This window comes from Anas platyrhynchos, chromosome 6, assembly GCF_047663525.1.
Source record: "Anas platyrhynchos isolate ZD024472 breed Pekin duck chromosome 6, IASCAAS_PekinDuck_T2T, whole genome shotgun sequence".
Classification (NCBI taxonomy): domain Eukaryota; kingdom Metazoa; phylum Chordata; class Aves; order Anseriformes; family Anatidae; genus Anas; species Anas platyrhynchos.
Window position 1 is genome coordinate 27,663,010 of NC_092592.1, and position 14,891 is coordinate 27,677,900.

Here is a 14,891-nt window from a genome sequence, read left to right on the forward strand (position 1 = left end):
ACAAAAATAGAAATAAATAAAAAAATAGATAAATAAATCGATATCGAAATAAACAGAAAACCAGGGAGATCTTTTTCTGAATAAATATTCAGGAAATACTGAGGGCTCCCAGCCCTGCTCCCCCCCCCCCCGGACCGCCCTGCAAAAGCCGGGGTTTGAAGGCGATGGAGCATTTCTGCAGCCGGCATTCCCCACCCTAATAAATTAAACTGCTCGATTGCGTTGCTGACCGTCGCCTTAACCGCTTTTTCCCCCCGAAGTTGAGCTGTGCTTCCTAGCCTCGCGACCCCGCGGCTCGCCGACAGGCGACTGGGATCGCGACAGAGCACCAAGGAGCCGCGCAGGGTGCGCGCACACGGCCGGGGGCGCAGCGCAGGGACGGGTTTGGGGCCAAAAATCGCTGTTTCTTGTCGCTGCTCCCCTCTGGCTCTTGGAGGACTTGGAGCTTGGGGGACATCGGGGCTGCCCGGGCGGGTCACCGCTGGGGACCTGGCGCGCAGGGACAGGGGTGGGGAAGTGAGATTTAATTTCTGGGGACAAATACTTGCAGGCACCGAAGGGATGGAGAGATCCCAGGCACTGAAATAACCCCCCAGGTGATCTCTCTTCGTATCACTGCTGTGGCTGGGCTCAGTACAGCCCTGAAAAACAGACCCTGCAGGATCCTATAGGGCTGGGGAGGTGGATTTCAGCCCAGGAAATCCATCACCGTGCTTAGCACAGCGCTGAGAGCAGCCTCAGCAGAGCGCCTTGCAGGTGCAATTAGAGCTAAGAGCTAACTTCAGGCAGCGAGTGAGCTCGCAGCGATGTTTGCAGAGATGCCAGGGCAGCGCTGGGGTCCGACACAGCCAGGAGCAGCAGAAAACCCCTCAAAAAACTCAGATCCGTGTCCCTAGTCCCTCTCACTTCCAGGAACAGCTCAGCAGCAAAGCTCAGCCCCACTGTGGGCAAAGCAGCAGCTCTCACTCCCCTCTTCCTGGGCTCCTCCCATACCCCCCCCCCTCCGTGTTTTTTACTTTATTTTATTTTCCCCAGGACTTTTACTGCTCAGAGGAGATGAGCCAAGACGTTTCCTTCTCCCCTTTCATAAATATTGCATCTCCCAAATGCAATTACCAAGGGCAAAGCGGCACAAACGTTTGCTAAATAAGATTACGCGATAATGTTAATGTATTTTACGCCTGTGCGGTGACACTCGACAGCCCCCCTATTAATAACAGCTCAATGAGCTGCGGAAGTTCATAACAGGGGGCTTCGGGGGACTTTTGGCACCGTGGGGAAGGTTTGTGCAGTACCACAGCATCAGTCGCTCAGGAGGATGAGCTGTGCCACTTTTGGCACACAGGACAGCACGCGTGTGGGACAGAAACCCCCGGCGTGAGGCTGGGGGAGATGCTAAAATGCATCTACCTGGAAGGCAAGGGGGTTCCGAGAGGAACAGCAGCAGAAAATACCCTTTGGGCTCTCCCAGCTATGACCTTTACCCACCCATCTCTCCCTCTCTCCGGTGACCGTGTCCATCTGCCACCTCCTATTGACCCGTCCATCCCTTGTGGTCCTCTGCCTCAATCGTATGGCTGTCGGCCACAGGGACACTTGTGGCCAAAAGTAATGGGGCTTTTTGGCTGCCCAGACTGAGATTTTCAGACCTGGCCTCTTTTTCGGAGTCCCTCCAAGACGCTGTGCTGCACAGCCCCAGCCCTGCTGGCTCGAGCACCCCCAGGGTTAGCACACAAGCATCATCTCCATCCTCCTTCCTGGCACACAGCAGCCCCAAGGTGACTTCACAAGATGCTGAGAAATGGCATCTGGCTCGTGCTGAGCCACCCCTGGGGCACCAGGCTGAAAGCAAGAGGCAGCCCCAGGCCCCCAGGTCAGTGATTTCCCCTCCGCTCATTTCCCACAGACCTGCTCCAGCCCCTCAGCGCAGCATCCTTTCCAAAACCTGGTTGTCTGGGTGGCAGGGCCACCGTCCCGTGCCGGTGCAAGCAGCGTGACACAAATCCCTTGCCTTCTTTGATGCTTCCAGGGCAAATTCCTCCAGAGCCTGCAAAGTTTGCTTCTCCATTTCGCATTAACACTAGTTTGTAGCTGCCCTCTGGCCCCCAGGGTGGAAGGTCAATCCTTTATTTACTTAGCCCCTCACTTAGTTCATCTGCGGCCCTTTCAGTGCCTTGGATAACAGACACCAAGTGAGCTGCTGACCTGCTCCCTGGCCACGAGGCTTTTCCTCTGACTCCTGCACCAGGCAGAAGGATGGAGAAGAGCATCGTGTGCTCCAGGGGGCTGGTGCAGCACAGCCAGGCAGGCTGGGCAGGGGGTGGCTGATCAAACAGCAAAACTAGGGATGACTGCTTGGAGAGAAACTACTGCAAATGGCAGGGGGGAATTAAATTCAAAAGCTGCAGGAGCAGGGGTAGCTCTGAGGGTCAGCAGAATACACAAAGGGGCTTTCTTACAGCTCCAGCAGGGAAAAGTGCCCTTTGCCTGGGTATCCCAGCTGGGACAGCTTGTCCTGCAGAACAATGCTACAGGAGGAAAGACACCCACCAGAGGGGCTGCACGAGGTCCCCCCCACATCCATCCTCAGAGCCATGCTGCTCACGTTTGTCACCACAAGGGCTTTAAAAAATACACAAAAATAAATAAATGAAAAAAAAAAAACAACACTTGTTTCCATGCTCTCCCATTGCTTTGGAGCCCCAGCTTAGCGTGGCAGAAAGCCAAACATCACCTGCACATTGTCCATCGTCTCCCAGCCCAGCAGCATGATGCAGATCCTCCTCAGTCCCAGCAAAACATCCCCTTTTTGGCTCCAGCAATCCAGGCAAGGCCAAATCCTGCTGCAGCCAAGGTCAGGAGGAAGGGAGGGTGAGCACAACCTGTGCTGCACCCTGTCCTCATGCTCCACATCCAACCTCCCCAACCAGACCTCACGCTGGAGAGCAGAGGTTCCCCAGGAAAACTGCACCCCAAAGTCAACAGGGCTTCAAGGAAGGACAGCACTGAGTGCTGACATCCCCCACAAAGCCCCTATTCCCTAAGCACCTTGGAGAAATCAGCTAAAAGAGAGCCATCCCCCTGCGGAGGACTATATGGCCGAGGCGGAGCTGTGCCCCAGGTGTTCAGCATCTACCCGGATTAAATCCCCCCAGCTGCCCGAAGCTCAGTTTGGGTGGGTTTGGGAGATTTGTTTGTTATTACTATTTTTATTATCAGGGGAAGGGTTTTGTGCCCTGCTTCCCTCTCTAGTGCTCGCCGTGTCCCCGAGACGCTCCCGCTCTGATCACGTTATGGGATGTGACAGGCTGATCCCTGCTGGGAAATTAATGAGCCCCGAGCACCTCGCCCATCCATCACCACCCCAACCAGCTCCCCACCACGCTGCCCACCCTGGCCACGCACCCAGGGCTTCTGGGGCATTTAGGGTCACCGCTGCCCGTGGGAACCTCTGCTCCTGCCACCGTCCCGAGTCCCGTGGCCGTGGGGAAATGCCCCCTGATGGCTGGAAACCCCCCCAGTGTCCCCAGAGCAGCTCCTTCTCTTTTCACACCTCCCCAGTTGGCAAAAGGGAGTGGGTTCCTGGGGAGAGGGGGGGTGCTGGAAACACTTTGCCATGAGCTGCGTCTTTCACTGAAAAATGGGATTTCATTAAATCAGCTTTGAACTAGAAGGGAAAATTCCCACGCCGTGCCCGCGCTTCACTTTGTCTCCATTGGACGATTATGAAAAATGCAGCTTTCCAAGCGTGTCGTTTGCTCTTTCTCAACTTAAAAATTTCTCTTCCACCTCATTCTCCAGGCAGTATTTTTTGACTTCTTCTCAGCTATGGAAAAAAAAAATAAAAATACCCAAATGTTCTATTTTTGGTACTGGAAGAAAACAGAGACAAAATCTTTCCACTTCAAACCTTTCCTCGCTAACAAAATACGCACCAAGCAAAACATTTTTTTCCCCCCAACGGTGTCTGAGACCTTTGTTCCTCTTGAAAAAATTTCAAAAGGAAAAAAAGCCACCGAAAGACAGAAATCCAGTAGTTTCCTCCCCGAGCTGATGGAGATCTCTCTGGAGGAAATGTGTCCGATAAGCTAAAGTGAAGCCGGCTCCCCTGCTTTATCTCAAGGAGCGTGTCAGATGGGTATTTCTGGCAGGATCCCTCCCGGACCCCGCAGCATCAGGTTTCTCTCCCATCCCACTGTTTTTGGGGCTCTCGGCTCCCCAGAACCGTGCCGGACATCACCATGGGGATGCCCAGCAATCAGAGGAGCCCTGCCCGGAAAACCTGCCCGAAAATGAGGCCAATTACCCATTAATTGATGCTGCCCGCTCCCCAGTGATTAATTGTCGGGAGAAAACGTGTCACGCTGTGCAAGCCCAGGCTCCGTGGCAGCGACACCGCGGGTCCTTTATCAGCCCCGGGGCCCGGCCGTGGCACCAGCCTGTCTGAGCCAGGCAGGTACCTCCGAGTCCCAGGGCTTGTTTGTTTTGGTGTAAGCCCGAGCGTAATTGGGGCTGAAGAAAAAAATACCCGCAGCAAAACAAACGCGGCGCCAATGACGGACACGGCCCTGCAGCCAGCACGAAGACGGATGAGAGGGGAGCCTGTCCCGAGCAGCCCAGGTAGAGATGTTCGGGCACTTCAACGCTTGACTGTCAACCACACAATTAATTTCCAGCAAAATGCCCTGTCCAAAAACCTCCTGCAGCGTGGATGCGCCTAGGACTGGAGGGGGGGGGTAATGGGAGCAGCCCCCCGCAGCCCGATGCCAGCCCCACTCATAAACACGGGGCAGGAGGGGGACATGGGGTGTGTGTGTTTGGGGTCCCCATGGGGTAGGGCAGCCCCACAGCACCCCACTGCCCTCCCAGTAGGGGCAGTGGGGCCGCCAGTGTCAGCCGTGGGACTTTCTGGTGGTTTTCCCTGCCCTGGCCTCCTCCAGCACCACCCTGAATAATTCATGTACGAGACAGAGAAGAGGATAAATTGCTGGGGATGATGAACATGAGTTATTTTACGTGCTAGGAAGATCTATCGGCCTGGCCCCGCCAGGCTGCAGTGATGAATGCACCGCCGCTGCCCTGGGTGGGAGCCCCGGCCCCAAATTACAGGTGCTGGGGGGCAGCAGGAACGGCGCAGAGCGCACCGATGGGGGGACCCTGGCCTCTGTAAGGGACTTCGGGTGGATCTGCACCACTTTCAGCCTCTCAAAGGTTTAATGGGGTTCAGGCAGGTTAGGAAAACAAATGCAGGTGAAAATATGGCACGGTCTGAAATCCCCCTGCGCGTGTGATCCCGGGCAAAGCGGTGGCATCCGTCCCGCAGCTCTGTGCCAGTGCCCAGCAGCAAACCAGCCCAGCCCGGGGTGCAGAGGCTGTTCTAGATGTAAAAAAATGCTACATGTTGGCTCGGTTAACATTAATTAATTAACAATTCATTAACATTGATTAATTAACAAACTGCGAGATACTTTAGTTCCTTGGTAACAGCTGGCTCTAAGTGCCCTCTTTTGCCCGGTCCGGGGCACAGCCCTGTGATGTACGTGTTTCCAAGCCAGGCTGGGAGCCCTGCTTTTCCAGGGCAGGACCCCTCAATGCCCCAAAAGGTACCAACCGATTTACCCCCGATGCCCCACAGCCTTACAGGGATCCTACATCTGCTATAGGGCCAAAGAGGGAGCACGCCCCTCGAAGCGACAGATTTTTTGCCTTTTGCCCTCTCTGCTGCACTTATACCCAAATCCTTCTTCTCACATGGTGGCCCCAGCCTGTTTTTCAGGCCCAGAGGTGGCTAACCGACACAACACCACATTTAGGACCAGGATGTGTTGAGCTGAAGGGGGAGGCTGTGCCTGCCCGCTACCCGCAGCCTGGCCGGGCGCTCGCTCCCCGCTGCACCGCGATCTGCCAGCTCGGAGTTATATTAGCCCAAGCCATTAACACACCAAGTTATTAGTAGGCTCTTGGGCAGAGTCTATTTTCATATTCATTTGCCTAATTAAATGTAAATCATTGCTCAGGATTACCACGCAGCATCCCAAGCCCCATTACTTAGCCCGGGTTCACCGGGGAGAAGGGGGCACCCTTCGCTCCATGGCCCCGCGGTGCCACGGGTGATGTCCCCAGCTTGCTGTGGCCACCCCTGGATCACAGGGGGGAAGATTTGGGGTGAGCACCCTCTGCTTTACCCATGCCAGTTCCCACCCGTGGGGATAAAGCAAGGACATCTGGCCAGGGCTCAGAGTGGAGGAGGCTCGGTGAGCATCCCAGCCATGATCAATATTTGGAGCCTGCCGGTCCCGGCCGCCCTCCCCGGGGTCTGGAGGAGCATATGGGTGTTCCCAAGCCACCAGCTCGTGTTGCAGCAGCTTTTAAGATGTCACCGACCTCCGTGTGGGTCCCTCTGCCAGCCACAGAGGGCAAAACAGGGGAAATCCCACAAGTGCCCGGGGTTGTGCATGGTCTGGTCCTCTCCACGGCACCGCCACCATCCCGGGAGCACCGGGCAGGGCTCAGTGTGGTCCCCGCAGGTCCCCAGTGCCTCCTGCCATCAGCCAGCAGAACTCCACCTGTTTTCCCAGCCCTGTGTAGTCCCAGCCCCATCCGTGTTAACCCCTGACCCCGCCGGGCTGCTCTTTTCTTCTTTCACCAGCCCTGTTTACCTCGCCTCGGCCCCGTGCCGCGGCTCAGCCAGGCTGGCTCCAGCTCCCCGCTGTCCCCAGGTTGTCCCTAAGCCCCAACATCCCTGAGCAGCCCAGGAAACCTGCTGTTCCCTTTTCCTGGGAGGTCTCTGGAACAGGATCCTGAGGACCTGTGGGACCTCGGGAGTGGGGACAGGAGTGGGGCTGGGGGGAAAGGGACCCCAGGCAGCCGGCGCGCCCCAGCCCTGGGGGGTTTCCCTTCGCTCTCCTCCCCTCCCTCGCCCTTCCTTAATTATTCTTAATGGGCAAGCTCATAAGAGCTTCTATTAACTTTATTACTAGATCAATTAGTGCTCGCTTTCCCCCCCCCCCTCCTCCTCTCCCCATGCTAATAATCCCATCAAATATGAAGACAGCATCCGCGCCGGTGCCCAGCAACCTGGAGAAGGTGCCGGCAAACACCCAGCTCCAGCTGCTGCGTTTGGACACTGCCGAGATCGATGGATCCTCCCCAGGATGCGGCCCAGCGAGGAGGGGAGGGAGCTGGGGAAGGGGGAAGATTAATTGGAGGAGGCTTTGGCACCGAACGGCTCCGAAATCCGCCAGCACGAGCTGAGCGGGAGCGGCTTGGCAGCGGGAGGCAGCCCTGGAGCTCCGCGAGCTGGCGGGGTGGGCGCAGCCAGCCGAGGATACAGGTGTTTGGTGGGGGGCTTTTAGGAAGGGGCTGCGGCATCAGGCAGGGCTGGGGGCTGGAAGAAAGGGGGCACGGGGTGCTGGTGCCCCCCAGCAGCCATGGTTATGTGCTCCGAGAGGACCCTGCAGGGCACAGGGGGTGGGTGGTCACAGCACCCCTGCTGCTCCGCTTGGTGGGGGGCACAAAAAGGATGGGGACACCCCCAGGGCACGTGCCAGCTGCCACCAGGAGCCCCACATCCCTTTGGATCGGGGACGCAGAGACGGGGTGCTGGCACCGAGCGCATCACCCCAAATCCATCTCCAACCTCCATCCCCTTTGGGGACCCAACACCAGCACCCCAAAAACAGGTGCCCCCCCCCTATTCCTTGTGCACAGGCTCACAGCGGGCTGCTGGCTGCCAGCTGTGGCCGTGCTGGCTGCACGGGGTGATGGACAGACCCTAAAGGGGACGTTCGGGGAAACCGTGGGAGCGAAAGGATTTGGGGATGTTTGACCAGGGGACCTGGCTCGGAAAGCGTCTCCTCTCAGAGAGGGGCCAGCTCCCACCCCAACGCGTTCCTCAGCGCATCCCACCGCCGCCCATGGGGTTTGTTCCAGCCTGGAAGGAGCCACTTGAGCATCCAGAAAAGGCCACGGCGTTCCCAGCAGCCCGAGCCCCGTGTCACGCTGACGGCTCGCAGCTTTGGCACTGGAGGGGTCACCGGGGCCACCACAAAAATCCAGCCTGCCCTGGTCACGGGGCAGCACGGCTCTGGGCCAAAGGGCTCCACGTGGGCTCACAGCCCCGTGGGACAACCTCAAAACCATGGCATGGGGAGGACTCAAGCCAGGGGAGCACCCAAAGCCTTGTTAACCGAGCACTTGGACCTGGATGGGGTCGGGGTGGCCCCCAAAATTCTGCTTTTCGGTCACTTTTCCCAAGTGCCATGAGTTTGCTCTTGCCCATGAGTTTCCTCCTCTCTGCAGGGTTGATCTGAGGGTGTTTGGGCTCCAAAGGCTGAGCCTGTAGGATTTCCCCTTCCACCTGAGGCTGACCCAGGAGGGGTCTCTGCCGGCACCCCCAGCACGGGGGTCTCCAACCCACGCAGGCTGAGCCCTGCTCTGGGACCTGGGGGCTGCTCAGAGCAAGGAGCTGCCCGGCTCTCACCATGTCTGGGTGGCTTCGTGTGCACCCCAGCAGGGGTTGTGCAGAATCCTCTCCAAAAAAAAAGAAACACAGAAAACCAAAATGGGAAGAGGAGGAAGCCCAGTCTGAGTTTTCATAGCATCCAGCAGAAAATCCAGTGTTGCCCCTTGGAAAACCGACCCTAAAAACTCCCAGCTCCACATCCAAGCGCCGTCCCTTCACATTTTGGGGTGGCGAGCACACGAGGGGGAGAAGGATGCTCCGCCTGGGCTGCAGGACTTGAGAGCTGCCCCCCAGCCCTTCCGAAATAACCAGGCCTGGGAAATAACAGCCAGTGGGAGAGGAATTAAAAAGGCTTCTGCGCGTGTGTGTGTGTGTGTGTGTGCGCGAGTCCTGCCAGGTTAATACCGCTGCCTATCCGCCTGACAGCTCCAAGATTGATTACCCGCCGCAGCGCTCTTTATAACTTGATCAGTCGAATTAATCTCTGGCTGCGGGCCCATCTGATGCCAGGCATCACAAATTTAATTTGGAGGTGTCCAGGATCTTTTTATTCGCGCCTCCCTCCGTCGTGCGTCCCGTGTCCCCCCCCCGTTTCCCCGTCCTTTTCCCTTTCTTCTCCGCTCACCAGCGCACGCGGGTGCGAGGCTCCGGCCACCGTGGGGATGACCCGGGCTGTCAAAGCATCCTGGGGGCTGTGGGGAATAGCATCATCAGGTAAACCCCTGCTACCCGCAGCAAAAAAAAGGAAAAAAATAGAAAAAAAACAACGGAGGCCAAAGCAGACACTAAGTAAGACATATTAATGTACTAAAGACTTAATGAAGTTTCGGGGGGGTGGCGGGGATGGAGGGGAAAGTGCTTACTTTATTAGTTTATGGCCGATTAATGGGAACGGTCATTACAGTGATGGAGATGGATTGCTCCCATCAAAGCCCAGCACCAGCCCCTCTCCGAAGGTAGAGGGGTGCCGGCGCTGGCGCTGCTCCACGCGGCCGGGCACGGGGAGGAGGGTGCTGGGGAGGGGGCGAGAGGGGCTCGGGGGGCTCAGAGGATGCCATAGGGGGAGAGCTGACCCCAGGCAAGGTCTTCGGGACATGGAGATCACTCGGTTCCCTGCAGAACTCCATTAGGTCCCTGCTCCAAGCCCCCGTGGCAATGACCCAGCGGTCCCCAGGCACCTGGTGATAATGAGAGTTACCCAATAACTCCAACCACTAATTGGCAGCTACCTGCCAGCCCCCCCGGGGGCAGCCTGGTGGCTCTCATCCACCAGAAACCACGCCACCAAATGCCACTTTAGGGCCAGGGGGATAACCACAGCAGGGTCTGCGTGTGACCTCGTGGGCCGGCTGCTTTCCCAGCCACTTGGTGGACAATCCTACAACAGCTCGGCCTCCAGACCCCATCGGTGCCACTATAGGGCCGAGGGACCGTCCCCACCCCAAATAATCCCATGGTGAGGGAAGGATGCTCGGCTGCGCGCCGGCATGGAGCAGCACCGCCGCTCCCAGCACCCGGCAGCCTCGCAGCCTTTCGTCATTCCCGAGTGATGAATAACCAGCCTAATGAACGGAGGGAAACTCAATTAGCGCCGCACACCCGTGTGCTTAGAGCGGGGCTGATTAAACCCCCATCTGTGCAGGGAGCGAGCCCCGCCGCCGCGAGGGAGCCAGGGAGCTGGCAGCACTTTGTGGGCACGTCAGGTGTTTGGGGGCGTTATTCCCCCCTGCCCCTCTTGTAAAACACCCCAAAAAAAGCTGAAATGGAAAGTTTGGAGCTCGTATTTTCAGGCACTGGGGTTCCTCAGCTGGCTGACCCGTTGCAAAGGATGCTCTTGCAGCTACAGGAGGGAAGCTGCACGAGGCTTGGAGACATTTCTGCTCCTTGCCTCAGCTGGGGAAAATCCGTCTCACCCTCTGTGCCTCAGTTTCCCCATCTCCCACTGACACGAGCAGCAGCTGCTTCAATGAGGAGGCTCACCGGGATGGGCTTGGTGCTTCCCTGGCCATGCTGAGCCCCTTGGGATCGGCACGACCCAAAGTTTGGCTGCCAAGGGCTTTTGGCGTTGATTTTCTCTCGTGCGCCCCCAAATCCCCCCTGGCAAAGGTTGTGCCATGAGACCCCACCCCGGGCACCCCGTATAGCCCCTGAATGAGCCCTGTGCCAGCGGCTCCTCCAGCTCAGTGACAGCCTCAGGTGTCCCAGCCTGGCCACGTCGCCTCCTCCACGCGCTGCCCGGCGCTGGAGCAGCAATAAAAGTGTCAGGGCCGTCTCCTGGCGCATCAGCAGACCGCAGCATTTCGGGAGCGGCCCGCGCAGAGGTTAATTATTGCTTCCCTCTCTTCCCCTCGCGCTCCCAGTTGAAGATGGATCTGACTGTCAGGAGGGGTGACAGATGAAGACAAAGCACAGGTACGGCTCCCATGAACTCAGCACCCTGCAGCAGCTGGGAGCGGGGCTGGGGGAGGCAGAGGAGGGGGCGAGGGGAAGCAGCCGCAGCCCTGCCAGCGCCGGAGCAGAGATGTTGGGCTGGGAGCGGGGGAATCGCAGCTCCACTCAGCCCTCTCTTATGGGAGAGGGTGGTTTTTTTTTTCCCTTTCTTGCCTCTAAAGGATGGGAGGTTGGAGCTTGGTGCGTTACTTTGGGGTTGGCGAAGGGATTTTGCCAAGCATCGAGGTCTGAGGTTGAGCACGAAAAATTGGGCACGTGGGCAGGAGCCTGCTGCTCCACGGAGGTGCCATGGCTGCGAGCATCTCACCCCTGACATTTGGAACAAAAAAAGCCCTTTCGGGTCACTAGAACCCCATTTTTGAGAGCAATCCCAAACCCCTTTTGGGTGGCAGGAGGATTTGGGGAGCTTTTTTTGAGCAGCCCCAGCAGTGGGACAGCACCCGGCTCTCAGCACCCCTCCTCCGTGCGCAGGGCTGGACCAAAACCCATCACCTCCCTCCTGGCCAGGAGCCTCGGGGCCAGCACAAAGCCCCCAAAATCACCTAGGGGGAGAGATCAAAAGGCTTCCCCCTCCCCAGAAGGTTTCCACCTCTGGGGAAAGGTTTTGGGAAGGCCCAAGCCCCGCCGTTCCCAAACATTGTGCCTCCTTCCCAGGCTTTCCGGCCGTTTCAGCCTCGTTTGATGCCATTTAGCCGCAGCCGCTGAAGGAAACATCACTTCAAATTAAACCAGAGGGGAGCACTTCAGCTGGACAACTTTGAAGTTGGAGGTTTTGATAAAAGCCCGCATTTCCTCCCCCTCCAGATCTTCGTTTTCCTCCCCAAACGGGGAGCCCTGGCCCTGGCTGCTCCGGCTGTGGCTGTCCCCTGGGGGGGTCCCATCACGTCCCCAGGTCTCAGCCCCGCTTTGGCACCCGCAGCTGAACCCGTGCCCAAACCCCTTCGCCACCCCGGGGACCTTTGGGGAGGGCTTGGAGCGCGTTCCCTTCCCCACACAGCGGCTAAACGAGGCGAGACAATTAAATGTGCCGTTTGATGGCTGCCTGGCAGAGCCCGAGCCTCTCTCTCTTTTAATAAAAGGCCTCTTTCCCGAAGTCGCTCAGGCTGCAGCGAGGGCTGGAGCTCGGGAGCCCTTCACATTTAATTAAACAGCCCCGTCCCAGCCTGCCCGCCGCCGCTCCAGCTCCGTGCTGCCGGAGATGCTCCGAGGAGGGGCAAAACGCCCCTGTCTGACCCCCCCCAAAACCCTCAACCCATCCCCCCTGGCCTCTGCCCAGGGATGGGGACCCCAGCCCGGCTTCCGCCAGCTCTGCTCCTCGTCAGGAGGCAGAGGGGAAGCTCCTGCCCCGCTGCTGCCCGGGGATAAGGGAGATGGATAAGGGCAGGGGGCAGAGGGGAGCCCCGGGCAGCTGCTGGCTGTTTCGGTGAGCACTTGCTTTGCCGGGACCTGGGCTTTAACTCTTCCATCCCCACCGCCAGGGTAAGGGGGTGGTGGGAGAGAGATGGAGCTTGGGGTGCCTCTTGAGGCTGGGGGACACCGTCCTCATGTGCTTGGCGCTTTGGGTCCTCTTCCCATGTTAGAAACGAGCCCTGCTGGGCTGGGATCTGTTTGATTCCGGCTCCTCCATCCTCCAGCACCAAGCACGGAGCTGCCCGGCCTCCTTCCCAAAATGCTTGTGAGCTGCTGCTCCCATCCTACAAAACCCATCAGCTGCATGTTGTATATGGACACAGGGCTCCAATCCATCCCCTGCGCTCCCAGGACACCCCAGGCCACGGGATGTGAATATTTTGGGGTGTTCTCCAGTACCCAGGCGTTGCAGCTCCCCACGGGGCTGTGCCGTGCCCCCTCTGGCATCCCACACCCCCAAAGCAGCCGAGCCCAGGCAGGAGGTGGATGCCGCAGCCCGGGAGGCTGCTGAGGGGTGCGAGCACTTCTCCAGCCTGCGTGGGCTGGGGGGCTGCTCTGCAGGAGCCCCATCACTCACACTTTGAGGCCTGCCAAGCCAGAGGCATGGTAATTGCAAGCCAGATCCCCCCCCCCCCACATCCGAATCCGCACGCTCTCCGGCAGGGACCAGGCACGGAGGCTCCCATTTCCTCCTGCCTCCGGCTGTTACGGAGCAGAGAAGTGACAGAGAGCAGCCCCGGGGCAGAAAAAGCCCGCGAGGAGAGACAGCAACCAGCTCCCCGATAAGGCAGGTCCCTGCTGAGCACCTCCTCGCTGCCGAGATAACCCCGAAAGGAGGAGCCCCCCCCCTCGTCCTCGGGCTGGTGGCACGCGGACGCGCACCTGGAGGGGACGGTGGGACACCACGGCCCTGCCCTGCACCAAGGTCCCGCTCACCCAGGTGCTGCCCCACGCACAGCCCTGCCAACCCTTCAAATAAGCCCAGGGAAGGAGGCTTTCTGTTGGGTTTTATCTGGCTGGAAACCCCCCCCCGAGATAGGGGCTGCTCACTGGGCTCGGGGAGCCGCAGGTGCCCCGCTCCGTGGCTCTGCGCTGGGACAAACCCCACAGCCTTCAGGGAGCAAAATACAGCAGGAAACGAGCTGGCACGCAGGGATTAGCCTCTCCAAACCCCATTTCTTTGGGGAAGAGCACAGGCAGCCTCTGCACCACCTCTTCTGGCCGCCGCAGGAGCAGGCACCAATCCCCCGATGCTCCCCGCAGCCCCCATTACGCACAGCCCCACGGCCCCAGCGGGCTCACATCCCGCTCTGCCTACCTTTAAACCACCCCGATGGAGTGGTGCAGGGCTGCCCAGGTGGAGCTGCGTTAGGAACAGGCAGCATTTTGTGCCTTACCCCTGCCCAGGGTCACCACAATCCCATTTCGGAGCCCCCCCCCCATCCAGCACCCCCTGCTCGCCGTGCCTGAACCGTGGACCCGGCGCTTTTATTAAACTCCTGGCTTCCTGTTTTAAGCTTAATAATAAATTGCATGTCACATTACGGTGCTGTTTATTAAAACCCAGTGGCGGGGGCTCCGCTCTGCGGCGGCATTTGAATTATTGAAAGCAACCCCCCGCGGAGACCTCTTTGCTGCAAACGCGGGAGGATTTATTTCCATTTTATTTATCCGACGGCGTAAGTGCTGCGGGTCCTGCTCCTTTCTCTCTCTCTCTCCAAGCCAGCGTGGAGAGGTGCCACGCAGAGGGCACGAGGGGTCCCCGGGGATGGGGACAGGCTGGGGACAGGGGTCGGGGTGCAGGTGGCAGCCCCCGCTGAGCCCCTCGGGGCTCGGTGGCTTCGTGCCTCAGTTTCCCCGTTCCCAAGCGGTGCCGGAGCACCAGGGGAGCGGGGTGGCTCGGCGGTGGCTTTGCCAGGAGGTGGCACTGTTCGGTGACATGGAGGCGACCAGGGGCCGGCACCAGCTCCGGGTGGCTCGGGGATGTGAGTTTTTGGCAAGGGCTTTGGGGTGAGGCCGTGCGCTAGGGAGGGGGACACCCCGGTGCCATCCAAGAAGCACCCTGGTGACATCCAAGGACAGCCCCTGAGCACCTCCACCGCCTCCTGGCCAACCCTGGGGACCTGGATGTGTCCCCACATGGGCTCTGGGACAAGCCCCTAGCAGAGACAAACCACCCCAAAAAGCAGGGCAGCCAGCCCTGTCCCCATGCGTGTCCCCAGGCCCCCCTCCAGGTGCCCGGAGCCGAGCACCGTCCCCACGCAGACCCTGGGGGAGGCACTCACACAGCCCGTGTCAGAGCTGACCGAACGCTTCCCGAGGCAACAAATAACCTCAATTAGGCTCGGTGGCAGTGACCGATTCCAGCCAGGCAGCGATATTGGCTCCTTGAATTTTTTAAGGGGCTGGGAGCGGGCACGGGGGACCCCAACCCCCTCGCCTTGCAGGGAACGGAGCCCCCGCTCCATCCTGACCCCTGGAAGGGATCCAGCCCATCCAGCCCCCGGCCAGCCCGGTGTGTCCCAGGCCCGTGTGGCACCGGGCAGAGCTGGCAGGGGTAGGATTG